The sequence below is a fragment of the Symphalangus syndactylus genome, chromosome 19, assembly GCF_028878055.3.
Source record: "Symphalangus syndactylus isolate Jambi chromosome 19, NHGRI_mSymSyn1-v2.1_pri, whole genome shotgun sequence".
Taxonomy (NCBI): Eukaryota; Metazoa; Chordata; class Mammalia; order Primates; family Hylobatidae; genus Symphalangus; species Symphalangus syndactylus.
In genome coordinates, this window is record NC_072434.2 from 39,748,166 (window position 1) to 39,766,240 (window position 18,075).

The following is an 18,075-nucleotide window of genomic DNA, read 5'->3' on the forward strand; positions in this document are numbered from 1 at the left end:
TGCCTCCTCCATTAGAACATAAACCCCATTGGAGCAGAAGCCTTGTCAGTCTTTTCGCTGCGTTTACCCAGCATTTTGAAAACTTAATCCCATTTTGGTTACTAAAACTTCACACTTGTAAGTAAGACCCACATCACATTCAGAGATGTGCCAGAGTCAATAATTGATTATTATCTGTGAAATATTCACTGGCCTTGGCAGGAGATGTGTTTTGTGGTAATAGAGGTGAATTTCCTTAATAAATTCCTGTCTGGTTCAATTTACCTTGTTACGTTGCTTCCTTAATTGGAGGATGTTTGATGGTGGCTTCTGAAATGCCATTAATGCCTTGTTTAAAATTCCATCTAAGTTCTTAGCCTGACCGCACAGCGTTGATCAAAAGTTCAGTCTTGAGGAAATGAAGCAATTCCTTTTTCTTGGCTTGGAGTCCACCTGAACAGCCACCAAGGGTCTCTTTGTTCGGTTGGGTGGGTCCAGATTTATGAATGAATAGCCCCTTCACTAACAAACAATAGCAGAGATCTGGGCCACTAACTAGTTGAGAAATGTTAATCTCCTTTCAGGTAATTGTTTCCAGAAGTGTAGCAACTATTAGAACGTTTAGATTCCTACTGTTTGATAGAAATTTAACAAACAAATTTAAAATGTTTTATAAACCTTTTAAAGGTTTTACTTTCTGCCGCAAACTTTTCAATGTCAAAAAAAGCATGGTTTCATATTGAAATTCTGAAAGTTATAAACATTTTAATGAAATTATTATGAACTTATAGTTTAGAATCTAAGAGCCTGATTTTATTCATAAGTTTAATTCACTTTCAAGCCTTAAATCAAACATGGGAGACTGATTCATTGATCAAATGTGTAGTTAACTGTTTTAATGCCTTTACCTCTCCAACTGAAGTAATACATAAAACTTACAAGGAGGGACTGCTGTGATCTCAAATGTTTACTTCAAGAAGTTAAACATCAGACTTTGAGCAGTGGTTGATTAACAGTCTATTTCTAAAAGCGTACTGACAAAGGCAACCCTATTCCATGTCTTCTTAAAAACCACCAGCTAGTTACTGTAATTGTAAGCTATCCTGTAACTTCATGGCAAAAAATAAAAAATAAAAAAATAAGCATGCCTTGCCCCAACGTCCTTAGAAAACACGGAATCCTTAAAAACCAAAAATAAACTTTAGAATGAGAAAAATAACTTTTAAACTTTATCTTTTTTCCAAAACTATAGTTGCAAGTTAAGTAAACTGAGACTCCTCCTCACCCCTTCTTGTGAGCTGAAACATTTCATACTAAGAGTGCACTGGAAATGAACCATGATGAATTTAGCCCATATCTGAAAAATACCACAGCCCTTCTCCACTGTTTGACCATATTTACTTTCTCGTTAGAAGGAACTTCCAAGGGGCATTGATCCTCCCTATTTGTCTTAGACTCTGCACCTTTATTTATAGGGTACTGCTGTGTATGGGAGACTTCGATTGAATTCTGAATGCTGGAAAGATAAGTGATAGGTTTATCTAAAATATGACATTTGAAGATACTGTTCATATCTTATAGTGTCTTGAATTCATCCCAGCCCATTTTACGGCAAGACTTATAAGCAGGGCTGGGCGCGGTGGCTCACGTCTGTAATCCCAGCACTTTGGGAAGCTGAGGCGGGCGGATCACGAGGTCAAGAGATCGAGACCATCCTGGCCAACATGGTGAAACCCCATCTCTACTAAAAATACAAAAATTAGCTGGGTATGGGCCGGGCGCGGTGGCTCACGCCTGTAATCCCAGCACTTTGGGAGGCCGAGGCGGGCGGATCACGAGGTTAGGAGATCGAGACCATCCTGGCTAATACGGTGAAACCCCGTCTCTACTAAAAATGCAAAAAATTAGCCGGGCGAGGTGGCCGGCGCCTGTAGTCCCAGCTACGCGGGAGGCTGAGGCAGGAGAATGGCGTGAACCCCGGGGGGCGGAGCCTGCAGTGAGCCGAGATCGCGCCACTGCACTCCAGCCTGGGTGAAAGAGCGAGACTCCTTCTCAAAAAAAAAAAAAAAAAAAAAATTAGCTGGGTATGGTGGCGAGCGCCTGTAGTCCCAGCTATTCAGGAAGCTGAGGCAGGAGAATCGCTTGAACTAGGGAGGTGGAGGTTGCAGTAAGCCAAGATCGTGCCACTGCACTCCAGCCCTGGTGACAGAGTGTCTGTCTCAAAAAAAAAAAAAAAAAAGATTTATAAGCAGACTGATTTAATGTTTAAAACCCCTAAGACCTCAGATTTAAAAAAGAAGAAGAACAAATCTCCCCAACAGCTTGTCATTTTTAACTTAATCTTGCTATCATTTAGATACCAAGCTCTTGTATGGGATGGGACTCTTCATTCCTCTGCTGTAAATGTCAGTTTTCAATTAAAGGCCTGAACTGCTTTGGGTTCCTCAGTTCATCTTCAGTTTCTCTGGTGATAAGCAAAACACATTTGTTGAGCTAACCTGGCTTTCAACATTGACATAGGACAGCCTTTGCTCTCTCATGAGTTATGCAGTGTTTCATATTATATCACAGTGACATTAGGCAGAAGTAGCCTCCAAGAATGGTCCTAACTGGCAATATTTCAGTTTGACATTTCCATTTGCATTATCTAATAACAAAATTTAATTTTTAAAATTAAATAAGCAAATAAAATATAAGTGAAAAAGAAAAGTGTTTCTATGAGAACTAAGTTGAATGCCTTGGAACCACGTGATTGATTAAATCACTTAAACTTTTTTAGTTTTCAAATCAGATGTGGGTGACACAATATTAAAAATAACTGATATAAAAAAGTCTCAGAACAAATGCCTCAAGCATAATGGAGTAGCCACCTCCTGGCTACAAGAGTTAATGCTATAGGCATCAGGTAGCTCAGATAGGTGGAGGTTGTTAAGAAAGTACACTTTAGTGTTGACTTAAGCCGTTTTTATGATATTCCTATTGAAAAGTATATCATGGGCCGGGTGCAGTGGCTCATGCCTGTAATCTCAGCACTTGGGGAGGCCCAGGAGGGCGGACCACCTGAAGTCAGGAGTTCGAGACCAGCCTGGCCAACTTGGTGAAACCCCCGTCTCTACTAAAAATACAAGAATTAGCCAGGTGTGGTGGTGCACACCTGTAGTTCCAGCTACTCAGGAGGCTGAGGCACAAGAATCTCTTGAGCCTGAGAGGTGGAGGTTGCAGTGAGCCGATATCATGCCACTGCACTCCAGCCTGTGTGACAGAGCGAGACTCCATCTAAAACAAAAAAAAAGTATAAAGTGTATCATGAATGTGAAAAAGTGTGCCAAAGAAATGCAGTTGAACAAATGAAGAGGGATTGATAAATAACTTAACAATAATAATAAAAGCAGCAACAAAACATTCCAAAGAAAATGCCCTTTCATTTATGATTATAAACAACTCAATTTGCATTTTTAGTTACAAGCAAGAGAAACTGACTCTGGATATTTAAGCAGTTTATTAAAGTTAAGTTTATTTAAAAGATATTGGGTTAAAGCAGGTGAATTTTAGGGTATGTAAACTACTTCTCAATAAAGCTGTTAAAGAAAAAAAGGATACTGGGTAGCTAACAGAAGAGTGGGAGGACTGGCTTAAGGCTGCGTTTCCAGGAATAACACTGAAGACCATGGTACAGAACTGGCTGATGAGGAACCTGCTGCTGCTGCCTCTGTCCTTCCCACTACTGAGGGGCACAGCATTGGCCCTGCTGCCTAGGACTGACTTTACAGTGCCCCGTACTGCTGCCCAGCACAAAAGCTATCTCCTGGGTGAGAACCTTTCTGAAATAAAATTTCACATGCTTCTGTTCTAGCTACAAAGGACCCCAGGGAACTGAGTTTTGTGGGTTTGTATCTTGGGAAGCAGAATTCCTAAGGCCAGAGATTTCCTAAAAATAGCAAGAGTGATCAAAAGATGCTGGGCAGCCTAAAAACATAAGAAATATCTATATCAACAGCTTACAATTTTCAGTGGATGTATGCATGTTCAGTCAAATTCTCCTAATCCAGGACTTATGATACCAGAGCTCTAGAATTCCACATCCAATGTGTGGCTTATCAAATCTCTGATTTCTCCAAAAGAATACAAAAAGATGGGTGGTGACTGTATATACAGTCAGCCCTCTGTATCTGCAAAGGATTCAACCAACCAGATGGAAACCTGCCGATAAAGTATGGAGTACGTCAGGACTATACTACACAATTTTATATAAGGGGCTTGAGCATCCACAGTTTTTGGTACCTGCAGGAGTCCTAGAACAAATCCCCCCACAGATATGGAGGGCCGACTGTGTTTCTCCTAGTGGTTAAGGGCATGATCTCAGGAAGCAGATCTTCCAGATTCAAATCCCAGTTTTGCTCCTTATTATCTGCGTAACCTTGGGCATATTTACGTAATCTGTTTCTTGAACTGTAAACTGGGGATAATAATGGTAACCGGCTTTGGATGTTTTAAATGAGTCAATGTATGCAGAGCTTTTAAAACAGTGCTTGACTGAATCAGAGTGAGCTATTATCATGGGTAACGAATAAGTACTACAACCAAATAGGAATGTACTGAACCTATGAACTATAGAATATGTGCAAAGCACATAGATGGAGGCTCAGAGGTGAGCAAGGTGTGACCCTTGCACTCAATGCATTGGAAATAAAATGTGGAAGATAAACACATAAACTGTGATATAAGACAGATGGTGATAAGTGTATGATATTGGTACACACAAAATATTATGTAACTATTAAGGATGGTGAGATTCTTTTCTGCAAGAACCTTGTGAGGCATTTTGGAGTCTGTCAGGTTGTTAACTATGTCTTAAATAAAAAGTGCAAATTTGATGGGCAGATATTGCAGGGAGGAAGGGAAAGACGGCATTCCAAACAGGAATAGAGCAGTTCGAAAAAAAGCCCAGAGGTAAGAAATGATATGAAAGGAGTCACAGGTGTTTGCATGAGATAAGGAAAGGTTAGTAGGATACAAGGCTAGAAAAGGCAGCATGGACCAAATTGTGGAGTGCTTTAAATGCTACTTGGGGGAGAGGCACCTGATAATGAATGTAATCTTAATTGTTTTGTGCCTGGGGAGATTCAACCCATCCCAAATCATTCTATCCCAGACTGTTCCATTTTTTTCTAGTCCATAGTTACCCTCCATTTCTAAGCTCTTTGGAAAAATAACTTTTCAAGTTGGCAAGATGAAATGAATTACATTTATAAGACAATTTGGAACCTACTTTGAACTGACCCTGACTGGAGTTTTAAAATTCCCCATAACTATATTCTTCCCTGAGCTGCCTAAAGGTGGTTGTTATTATCTCAACAGGAAAAAGCCAGTTAGAACTATTCAGTGATTCAAGTTTTTCAGCATTTATGAGGCAAAGATATGACCACTTTTCTTATTCACCTCTCTACAAGCACATTTTTTCCCTCTTACTCACCCTCTTACTCAAAGAGAATGGTATGGAGAAATAAAGTTTAAGTCGTGCAGTTCCTTATCTAAAATGAAGCTAGTTTCCCCTTTCCTTCGTGTTTGGTATGTTCCCAGCAGGAACAAATCCACAGAAAAAGATAGGTGAGTGGCTCCCTTGAACAGCACTTGTTCACTTATGTTCCCTTGGGCCTTAAGTCCCTGGGCCAGCCTAGGTCTGGCCAGAGTCCCTGGTCAGTCCAAAGCTCCAGCATCTCTCATCCAGCAGTAATTCCTTCATGTGGCGAGCCTTCCAAACCTGCAACCAATGAATTGACCTATGAAACATGTTACCAGCAAAACACATTTACGGCTTAGACTTTTAAAACATAAAATGAATCTAAGTTAAAGAGTACTCCAAAAGAAATAGGATTTGGAGTTCTTAGTGATAGGGAACATACTCTTGTTAAAAACTCAGTGTGACTGTGCATGAAAGTCCATGCTCTGTAAATTTGGGTCTATGACTCAAAACCAAATAGGGGTCAGGCACCATGGCTCACACCTGTAATCCCAGAACTTTGAGGGGCTGAGGTGGGCAGATTGCTTAAGGCCGAGGGTTCGAGACCAGCCTGGCCAACATGGTGAAACCCTGTCTCTACTAAAAATATAAAAATTAGCCAGGTGTTGTGGTGTGCGCCTATAATCCCAGCTACTTGGGAGTCTGAGGCATGAGAATTGCTTGAACCCAGAAGGCGGAGGTTGCAGTGAGCCAAGATTGCACCACTGCCCTCCAGCCTGGACAACGGTGAGACTCTTTCTCAAAAAAACAAAACAAAACAAAACAAACAAAACAAAACAAAACAAAACCCACCAAAATGGGAAACTCACTTGTTCTACCAAATACCTGATTGCTTTACTAGTACATACAACATAAACTATTAGTTTTTGTTTGTTTGTTTGTTTGAGATGGAGTCTTGCTCTGTCTCCCAGGCTGGAGTGTAGTAGCGCAATCTCGGCTCACTGCAAATTCTCGTCCCGAGTTCAAGCGATTCTCCTGCCTCAGCCACACGAGTAGCTGGGATTATGGGAGCCGGCCACCATGCCCAGCTAATTTTTGTATTTTTAATAGAAATGGGGTTTGAACATGTTGGCCAGACTGGTCTCAAACTCCTGACCTCAAGTGATCCACCTGCCTTGTCCTCCCAAAGTGCTGGGATTACAGACGTGAGCCACAGTGCCTGGCCAAAAACTTCTTAAAAAATAACTGGCCAGGCGTGGTGTCTCATGCCTGTAATCCCAACTACTTGGGAGTCTGAGGCATGAGAATTGCTTGAACCCAGAAGGTGGAGGTTGCAGTGAGCTGAGACTGCGCCACTGCCCTCCAGCCTGGACAGCAGAACGAGACCCTTTCTTAAACAAAAGAACAAAACAACAAAAACACCAAAATGGGAAACTCACTTGTTCTACCAAATGCCTGATTGCTTCATTACAACATAAACTATTAGTTTTTGTTTTGTTTTGTTTTTTGGGTCAGAGTCTTTCTCTGTCACCCAGGCTGGAGTGCAGTGGCACAATCTTGGCTCACTGCAACATCTGCTTCTCAGGTTCAAGCGATTCTCCTGCCTCAGCCTCCCGAGTAGCTGGGATTACAGGCGTGCACCATCACGCCTGGCTAATTTTTGTATTTTTTAATTAAAAAAAAATAACTGTCTGGGTACGGTGGCTCAGACCTATAATCCCAGCACTTTAGAAGGACAAGATGGGCAGATCACTTGAGGTCAGGAGTTTAAGGCCAGCCTGGCCAACATGGTCAAACCCTATCTCTACTAAAAATACAAAAATTAGCCGGGCATGGTTGCTGGTGCCTGTAATCTCAGCTACTCAGAAGACTGAGGCAGGAGAATCACTTGAACCCCACAGGTGGATGTTGTAGTGAGCTGAGACTGGGCCACTGCACTCCAGCCTGGGTGACAGAGTGAGACTTCGTCTCAAAAAAAAAAAAAAAAAGCTTGGGTATTTATTGGCCCACATAACTGAGGAGTCCAGAGGTTGTTCCAAGCTTCAGGCATAGTTGGATCAGAAGTATGGCTTTTCTTCTTTCTGCCATTATTTATGCCATCTGCTGTCTTTGTACCCAGGCTGGCTTCCATCATGGTTACAAGAGGGCTCTCAGCAATAGGACTACTTGTTGGAAAATAATCTTATTATTTCATTGCAGGTTTAATAAATTGTTTTACTTTCCTTCAAAATCTAGTACACACTGCATTACACAAAAGCAGGGTCTTTGACAATGGTTCTTCAAAGTATCAAAGTGCTGACGCATCAACCCTCTGATAATGGGCAAAGGGTAAGGGGTAATGTATCATGGGTGCTGTGGATGTCCTCACTGTCCAGTCCTATAGGGTCTCTTCAAGCTGGATAGCTCTGCTTGTCATATGTCAGGGCAGCACCCAGACCTTAGCTTAATTGGGAGCTCTGGCACACAGAGCTAAGCCTTCTTTTGTTGCCAGAGTTTCTCCATTATTAGTTATTTTTAAGGGATTTGGAAAATAAAGCAAAGGATATAATAAAATATTGAGACTGATTTCTGTGGACATTGAAGAAGCCCAAAACACATTGTGAAAAGAAAAACATTTTAGTATATCATTTTCTATTTATTATATTTTAATATACAGGATTGTTCTATTTTTAGTCCAATTGTTAGGTAGATGAGTTAATTTGTGTAATTGCTGAAACAGTACTGAAGACATTTTCTCTAAGGTATAACCTGTATTTCTTTGGTGTGTGGGTGCATATGAATGTGCAGACTGTATGTGTGGTGGGGAGGTGGGTAGTCAGGGAAGTGAGAATTTGATTCTGCTTCTGAGCTAAGTGGCAGGTAACATAAACTAAGCACAATTATGTGCCAACCACAGTTTTAAGCTCTTTATATACATTATCTCCCTTAATTCTCCTAACTACCAAATGATGTATGTTCCATTATTATTCCCATTCACAGATGGAGAAACTGAATTTCAAAAAGGCAAACAAATTTCTCGAGGTTGCATAGCTAGAAAGGGGTTGAGCTGGGATCTGCATCCATACCGTCTGTCTCCAAAGCTTGAAGACTAAAGCACTAGTCTGGACTGGCTTCCATAGCTCTTTCCCCCAAAGTGTACTGTCTGATGTTCCTTAGTAATATGACAAAAGATGTCTCACAGCTCCAGAAGTGCCCTCTCCTTTTCCCTGGGAATTCCTTAGACTTATGGTTCAGCATCAATAACAGAAGAGCTTGTCCAAGCCTTTCCTTTTCAGGGAAACATTTCCTTTCTCCTGGTATAATGACCCTTTTCTCTTTTCATATAGTTCAACAGGTTTCAAAACTTACACAAAGAGCTACTGTTTGATTCTTTAAAATATATTTTTCTCATTATGAAGGAAATACATGCCAATTGAAAACTTCCTAAAGAAAGAAAACATAGAAACACATAAAGAACCACATAAAAATCTCCCAAAACTGCAGAGATAACTGTTAACATTTTTGTGCATTTTCATTTAGGACATACAGCTTCATAATGTGTTTTTTCCTATGTGGTTATGTGGTGAACATTTTCCCATAATTCTTGAGGGTGACAACTGTATATATCTTGAGCAATGTTATATTTCCAGGGCCTAGAACAGTACCTGGCATATAACAATTAGCACCTAATTAGTAATATCTAATTATTTTATTTAATAAATATTTGTTGAATGAATGAGTGACATATGTTCCTCCAAAACGTTTTAAAAGGCCACATAACTATGAATCTATGAAATAAAATGTAACTGTCAAATCACATTAAGATAGTGCATAACTCACTTTCAGAGGTTTCTCCAGAGTGAAAGCAAAGTAGTAACACACAGCTCTGGGGCAGGAGTCAGGCAGGCAGCCTCTAGCTTAGAGCAGCCGTTATAGGCGTAACAATACAGGCTCCATTTTACTTCCTAACACTGCGGTTTCTTCATTAGTACTATGAAGGAGTTGACTGAACTGTTTGCTAAGATTCCCTTCGATGTTTACACTATGTCTTTATTTTATTTTATTTTTTTGAGACAGAGTCTCACCTGTTGTCCAGGCTGGAGTGCAGTGGTGCAGTCATGGCTCACTGCTGCCTTGACCTCCAGGGCTCAAACTATCCTCCCACTTCAGCCTCCTGAGCAGCTGGGACTACAGGCGCTCGCCACCACACCTGGCTAATTTTTTTTGTATTTGTAGAGATGAAGTTACACCCTGTTGCCCAGGCTGGTCTCAAACTCTTGAGCTCAAGCGATCCACCCACCTCGGCCTCCCAAAGTGCTGGGACTAGGCGTGTGAGCCACCGCACCCAGCCCGTGTGTGTCCTTTTTTAGTCTTTGAAAGAGTGTTCCTGTTTTTTAAAAAATGCAGAAGTAGTATGTAAATATACTTTATTTTAAGACTTTTAAGTAATACAGAATTACGTAGGGTAAAATATGAAATTGAAATTCCTCTTTTACAACTACCCCCTTCCCAATAGCACTCACCTCAAAGACTACAACTGGTACAGTTTGGTGTCTGTATGTTCTTCCATCCTTTTTCTATGCTTGAATATATGTCCAAATAAAAATGTGTAATTGAAAAGAAACACAAATGGAATCATATGATATGTATTATTCTGAGAATTGCTTCTCTCCCTCCCCTTCTCTACAATATGCCTTTGGGGCCTTTTCTGAGTCAGGGCACCTAGATTGACTTCATTTTGACAATATGGTTGTTTAACGATCCCACTAGTGCTAGACATGGGCTGTTTCTAGTTTTACACCACTATAAACAATGCTACAATAAATATCCTTGTATTGCATAGCATAGTGGTTAAGAGCAGGGGTGTTGGGATCAGACTCCCTGCATTCAAATCCTGGCTCCACCTCTTCACAGCTGTTACTTAACCTGTCCCTGCCTCAGCTTCCTCATCAATAAAATGGGGATCACCAGGCCGTTTTTAGAGATAAATTAGTCAACGTATGTAAAGTTCTTGAACTGCACCTAGCCCATAGTAAGTGCTAAATGCTATTATCATTATTATTAAAACTATTATGAATAGAATTTTTGTGTGCATGTGCAGCCTTTCTGGGGAACTTATATCTAGAGATGGAATTGCTGGGTTGAAGTTATGCATACTTAAAATTTTGAAAGTTTTTTTTTTGTTTGTTTTACCAAAATGCCTTCCAATAAGATTTTAACTATTTCTATTTCCATCAACAGTGGTTGAGCGTGTCTGTTTGTTGTCTTCTGCCCTTGACACCCCAGTTGTTATACATTTTAAGTGTCTGCTCCATTATTAGGTATTTATACACTTTTCAAATTGTAGGCTAATTAGCTGATGTTATTCTTAGTGTCTTTTCCTGTCAAAATTGAACCCTAAGACTTCTGATAGTTAAGACAAGTTTGGACCATTGGCTTTTCACCAGGGTAGCTTTAGTCGGAAGTTTTAGGTTGTGTCTCATCCATACCTATTACTGCCTCTCCTTAGTGGAGCTCATGTGCCCTTAAACATGTATGGTGATTCTTTCTTTTTTGTGTGGTTTATGTGAAATGAAATTAAAATCATTGTTTACCTCCCAAATAGCTGAAAACAAAAGCAGAACACAAAACAAGTATCAAGGGGTTAGTACACATTATGAAATGTTGAAGGTTTAGCAGCACATCACATCTGAGGTGAAAGAAGTGTTATATGTTAGGGAAATGTGTCTGAGCTTGCCCTTTAGCAAAGTGCTGTGCTGTTGTCTTCTGAGTCAGGACTTAAATCTACGCCTGGCTGAAAGAATGCTTCAGGCTCCACCCAGCCCTTTGGGATTGGAGGGCCCTTCAATAGCCCGAAAGCTCTCTAGTGCTCTCCTCTGGTCAAAATAAGGAGGTACAGGCTTCAAAGAACCGTTGTGTTTCTTACTGCCATTGAGTATTTGTTTACAAAGCGTTTTGTTTGTTTTTGTTTGTTTTTTTTTTAGTTTTTTTTGTGGTTTACAAAGTTAATGTCAAAGAGCTGAGGAGGAAAAAAATTAGTGTTCTAAGAGAGAGAAATTATTTTTGAATAAATGGCCGAATGAAGTGTTCATTAATATGTATTTTTTCAATTGAGAAAAACAAAAGGAAAAAGAAATACAATTACATTTCACAGCATCCTGGTGTGTACCTCCAAAATAATATAAACCAAATCTCCACCATAGAAAACTTCCAAAATACCTAAATCCCCAGTGTACTCATTTAGTGTTTTCTGACCGATGTGAGACTTATTTATTCTTACATAGGGAAATATGAAAATAATGTGTTAGTATTAAAGACTTCCTAAAACTGTGTTACTACTAATTTATCTATGTTCTTTATATCTGAACTGTACCCTGCGGGAATGACTTGGTGATGGAAAAAACTTTCCTTATTTTGCAACTGTCAAAGTCCAAGATTTTCCTTTTGACCTCCTTTAGATCTTTACTCAAACATCATCTTATGGGTGAGACCTTCCCTCTGTGCTCTGTATAAAAATTATATCCGGGACCTACTCTCCAAAATGTCCTCATTCCTGCTCTGCCCTATCCATCTCCATATTTTTATCATTCTCCATAGCACCTAACTATCATATAATGTGCCATAAATTTTACTTCTAAAAATTGAGATATAATTCACATACCATACGGTTCACCCATTTAAGCATACAATTCAATGGTTTCGGTTCCCAGAGTTGAGCAGTCATCATCACAATCAATTATAGTACATTCTCATCACCCCCAGAAAGAAATCTTGGGCCCATTAGCAGTCAGCTCCCATTCCTTTTCAAACTCTGCCCCTCTTCCCTGGCACTCCCCCGCAACCCCCAGCCCTAGGCAACCACTAATGCACTTTCTGTCTCTATCAATTTGCTTATTCTGGACATTTTATATAAATGGGATCATATGTTATATGGATTTTTGTGACCTCATCTTCTGTCATTTAGCATGTTTTCAAGGTTCATCCATGTTGTAGTATGTATCAGCAGTACTTTATTCCTTTTTAAATAGCCAAATAGTATTCTATTGTATGGCTATACCACATTTTATTTATCTGTTTATCAGTTGATTGACATTTAAGTTCTTTCCACTTTTGAGCTATTATAAATAATTCTGCTGTGGATGTGAATGGACAAGTTTTGGGGTAGATATGTGTTTTTATTTTCTTGACAATTTTAGGTAAAAAAATCATGTTTATTGTGTCTTCCGCACCAGCACCAAATACCATGCCAGCACAGAATAGGTGCTCAATACATATCTGTAAAATAAATGAGGTATTCTCTCTCCTCTGCAGAATCTCAAGCCTGTTGCCAATGAGATCCTTCAGTTCCTTTTAATTTTGGTCCCAACTTTTTACCTAAAGCCAGTTTAAAAGTCCTTACTAGAATAAAGGGGAGGTGAGTCCTCCAGGTCACTGCTGTCTCTTCAATACACCCCCCACCCATTCCAGAGCTGTTTACATTACACTCCAGCCCCTATTATGCCTCTGCTCTTATATCAAGTAGATCTGCTTTGCTGTCAACCCCAAGTCCCTACTCCAGATAATAATGAAATATCAAGGAAACTCTGAGTCTGGGTGGATCTCTGAAATGTCAGTGACTGTTATCTATTTTGTTTTATTGAGAGCCAGCTATTATTACTTATTAGTGCTTAGCTTTTTCTTTCTAAAAGAAAAAAGATCTCAAAGAGTTATATGCCCAGAGACTGCAGGGTTGCAGTCCCAGAGACTACTTTCTGCTTCACAGTGAACCAGGAAGAATATAAGTTTTGATAAGAATTTTTTGGTAGAAAATAGTGACTTCTAATTTTAAAATAAGCATGTATAACTTAGATCATTCCTATGTGGAAACAGCCTGCGGATTTAACCCAGAGCTTTCCCAGACAGCCTAACCCACAGATAATAATAGCATACAAATATTCACATTGATTTATAGAATTTAGCAAACATCTGTTGAGAACCTGTGGTGTGACAGCCCTGTGCTAAGTAAACTCTCCAGTGGACATAAAGATGAACAGAACCTGATCCTGGCATCAAGGAGGTCACAACCTGGGGGTGAGAGGAGGACAGATACACATTTCAGCCCAAATATTGGGAAAAAAAATGTACCCATATAGTTGTACAGTTCTTTAAACTTTCACTAGTTAGATGTCAAGCATTGTGTTAAGTACTGGGGATGAAAAAATATGAATGTCATTGGGCTAGCACATGAAGTGTTTCCAGTGTATAATACGGGGCAGAAAGTACTCTGAGAACACGAAGGAGGGAAGGGTTGATTTTGACTAGGGCCACGTATCAGAACCTGACCTAGAAATATTTTGGTAGGTGGAGAGAAGTAGGAATGGCATTCCATGAGCAAGCCAGGAGAATGGATACTGGTTAGATCCTTGGGAACAAGAGATAAAGAAAGATGCCCAGGACCTTAAAATTCTCAAATTCAATTCTGTCATAGCCACATATTCCATTCAAGGTCTTTGTGAGAGCAAGACAAGACCAGGAGTTTTCCGCCACAAAACCTAATGTGGAAACTAGCCCTTGTATGCAGAAACCAAAGACCCTCCTGTTGCTCTGAAGCAGGCCTGATCCCTAGTGCCCACACAAGCCCAGCAGCACCCTCCCCTTTCTACCCAGGCCCCCACTCGAACATCAGGCTCACTTGAGCCCACTTGAACTTCTGCTTCTGAAGATGACAGCCACCACTTTCAGGATCTACTCCTGGCCACTAATCCAATAAATAGGGTTAAGACACAACATAACTGGCTGGGGAACTGCTGAAGTGGCTAAGAGAGGAAAATAACTATAGCCTGAAGGAGCTAGTCAATATATACTGGCAGGAGGTAGGATAGTTTATATGGGAATGAATGCTGAGGGTGCTAGAGCAGGGGTGGGACATAAAGTTGAATAAGGGTGAGTTTATCAGTAAGGCTAGAATTCAACTTCTTAACATAATACACGTGATTCTTTGTAATATGGCTTATGCATATCTCTACAGCCTGAGTTTTTGTCCCAAATTGTCCTCTCTACTCTGTTATATTCAGCTACCTAGACCAAGTTCTTTTACCCCTGGATAAAGCCACTAACTACTCTCTCTGCTTAGAATATTTACCTTACTCCATCCCCACACTCTGTCCCTGCTTTAGGTGCCTATAGTTTCCTTCTCTTTCATAACTCGGCCAACCTGAGAATTTTATCTGCTAACAGAAGTAGAAATTAATTACATTCTTTTTGGAAAACAGCTTGGCAATACTGAGAGCATTAAAATGTTTCTACATCTTGACTCAGTAATCCCACTTTCCCCTAGAGGAATATCTGAAATATAAGCAAAATCTTATGCACAAAGATATTCAAAATGGCATATTTGATGCCACAGAAATTAATGTAGCCCAAATGCTTGAAAATATAGGATTATACTCCTTCCTTCCTTCCTTTCTCTTTCCTTCTTTCTTTCTTTCTTTTCTTCTTTCTTTCTTCCTTCCTTTTTTTCTTTCTCTTTCTTTCTTTCTTTCTTTCTTTCTTTCTTTCTTTCTTTCTTTCTTTTTCTTTCTTCTCTCTCTCTCTCTTTCTTTCTTTTTCTGTCTGTCTGTCTGTCTGTCTTTCTTTCTGCTTTCAAGATGGTCTCCCTCTGTTGCCCAGGCTGGAGTGCAGCAGCATAATCTCGGCTCACTGCAACCTCCCTGCCTCGGGCTCCCGTGATTTTCCTGCCTCTGCCTGCCGAATACCTGGGATTGCAGGCGCACACCACCACGCCTGCCTGGTTTTTGTATTTTTGGTGGAGAGGGGGTTTTGTTGTGTTGGCCAGGCTCGTCTCCAACTCCTGACCTCCAGTGATCTGCCCGCCTCCGCCTCCCGAAGTGCTGGGATTACAGACGGAGTCTTGCTCATTCAATGCTCAATGTTGCCCAGGCTGGAATGCAGTGGCGTGATCTCGGCTCGCTACAACCTCCACCTCCCACCCACCTGCCTTGGCCTCCCAAAGTGCTAAGATTACAGCCTCTGCCTGGCCGCCACCCCGTCTAGGAAGTCAGGAGCGTCTCTGCCTGGTCGCCCATCGTCTGGGATGTGAGGAGCGGCTCTGCCCGGCTGTCCCATCTGGGAAGTGAGGAGCGCCTCTGCCCAGCCACCACCCGGTCTAGGAAGTGAGGAGCACCTCTGCCTGGCCGCCCCGTCTGGGAACTGAGGAGTGCCTCTTCCCGGCCGCCCTGTCTGGGAAGTGAGGAGTGTCTCTGCCCGGCAACCCCATCTGGGATATGATGAGCGCTTCTGCCCGGCCGCCCATCGTCTGGGATGTGAGGAGCGCCTCTGCCCGGCCGCCCTGTCTGGGAAGTGAGGAGCACCTCTGCCCGGCTGCCCATTATCTAGGATGCGAGGAGCGCCTCTGCCCCGCCGCCCATCGTCTGAGAAGTGAGGAGCATCTCTGCCCGGCTGCCCCGTCTAGGAAGTGAGGAGCGTCTCTGCCTGGCCGCCTCGTCTGGGAAGTGAGGAGCGCCTCTGCCCGACCGCCCCATCTGGGAAGTGAGGAGCGCCTCTGCCCTGCTGCCCCGTCTGGGAAGTGAGGAGCGCCTCTGCCCGGCCGCCCCATCTGGGAGGTAAGGAGCGCCTCTGCTTGCCTGGGGCGGTCTGGGAAGTGAGGAGCGCCTCTGCCTGGCCGCTGTGCAACCTTCCAAGTGTGAAGTGATGGCCTTCCTTGTAGAATGAATGAAGACACTGGCACTGATTATATAAAACCTTGGCAGCTATCTCAAGTCATTGATGGTGGAGTTATTGGAATTATAGAAGAAAGCAAACACACAGATTTGACTAAAGGCGATTTTGTGACTTCTTTCTATTGGCCCTGGCAAACCAAGGTTATTCTGGATGGAAATAGCCTTGAAAAGGTGATATATATATGAACGTATCTGATCTTTTTTCCCCGTATAATTCTTACTTTGTGCATTTGATATTCAGTTGTGTTTGTAATCACGGAAAAATAAAAGCATATATATAAAAAAAAAAGAAAATATAAGGTTATACAAATTATATTTATACCAAGAAATTACATGCCACTCTTGAAAATTATGTGTTAAAGTAATTTTTAATGATATGAAAATGCTTATCTAAATAGAAAAACAAACTATAAAATTTAATATGATCTAAACTTTGTAATAATGTGATAGAAAAAAAATACTAAAAGAAAATATACCAAAATCTAGTAGTAGTTATTGCTGAGCATTGGAATTACAGTTCATTTAAGTTTTCTTCTTTCTTATGCTTTTCTGTATTGTCCAAATTGGCTCAGGGTAGAGGCATTGCTTTCATAATTAGTAAAAAGTAGGTCGTCGGCAAGTCCTGTCCTCTTGCTCTCCTCTGCAGACAGCATGAGCTTCACCACTTGCTCCACCTCCACCAATTACCAGTCCCTGGGCTCTGTCCAGGCACCCAGCTATGGCCCCCTGCCAGTCAGCAGCACAGCCAGTATCTATGCAGGCGTCGGGGGCTCTGGTTCCCAAATCTCCGTGTCCCGCTCCACCAGCTTCCAGGGCGGCATGGGGTCCGGGGTCCTGGCCGCGCGGATGGCTGGGAGTCTGGCAGGAATTGGAGGCATCCAGAACGACAAGGAGCCCATGCAAAGCCTGAACCACCTCCTGGCCTTCTACCTGGACAGAGTGAGGAGCCTGGAGACCGAGAACCGGAAGCTGGAGAGCAAAATCCAGGAGCACCTGGGGAAGAAGTGACTCGGGCCAGAGACTAGAGCCATTACTTCAAGGCCATCAAGGACCTGAGGGCTCAGATCTTCGCAAATGCTGTGGACAATGATTGCATCATTCTGCAGATTGACAATGCCCATCTTGCTGCTGATGACTTTAGAGTCAAGTATGAGACAGAGCTGGCCATGCGCCAGTCTGTACAGTGACATCCAGGGGCTCCACAAGGCCATTGATGACACCAGTGTCACTTGGCTGCAGCTGGAGACAGAGATCGAGGCTGTCAAGGAGGAGCTGCTCTTCATGAAGAAGAACCACGAAGGGGAAGTAAAAGGCCTACAAGCCCAGATTGTCGGCTCTGGGTTGACCTTGGAGGTAGATGCCCCCAAATCTCAGGACGTTGCCAAGATCATGGCAGACATCTGGGCCCAATATGACGAGCTGGCTTGGAAGAACCGAGAGGAGCTGGACAAGTACTGGTCTCAGTAGATTAAGGAGAGCACCACAGTGGTCACCATGCAGTCCACTGAGGCTGAAGTTGCTGAGATGATGCTCACAGAGCTGATACCTACAGTCCAGTCCTTGGAGATCAACCTGGACTCCATGAGAAATCTGAAGGCCAGCTTGGAGAACAGCCTGAGGGAGGCGGAGGCCCACTACGCCCTGCAGATGGATCAGCTCAATGGGATCCTGCTGCACCTGGAGTCAGAGCTAGCACAGACCTGGGCAGAGGGACAGTGCCAGGCCCAGGAGTATGAGGCCCTGCTGAACATCAAAGTCAAGCTGGAGGCTGAGATCACCACCTACCGTGGCCTGCTGGAAGATGGCAAGGACTTCAATCTTGGTGATACCCTGGACAGCAGCAACTCCATGCAAACCATCCAAAAGACCACCACCCGCTGGATAGTGGATGGCAAAGTGGTGTCTGAGACCAACGACACCAAAGTTCTAAGACATTAA

The 18,075-nt window shown here is 42.2% G+C and overlaps 1 pseudogene; it reads left to right on the top strand.

The window, feature by feature from the left end:
* The first annotated feature begins 3,646 nt into the window (after positions 1-3,646).
* Positions 3,647-18,075, top strand: LOC129458246 (keratin, type I cytoskeletal 18-like; annotated as a pseudogene).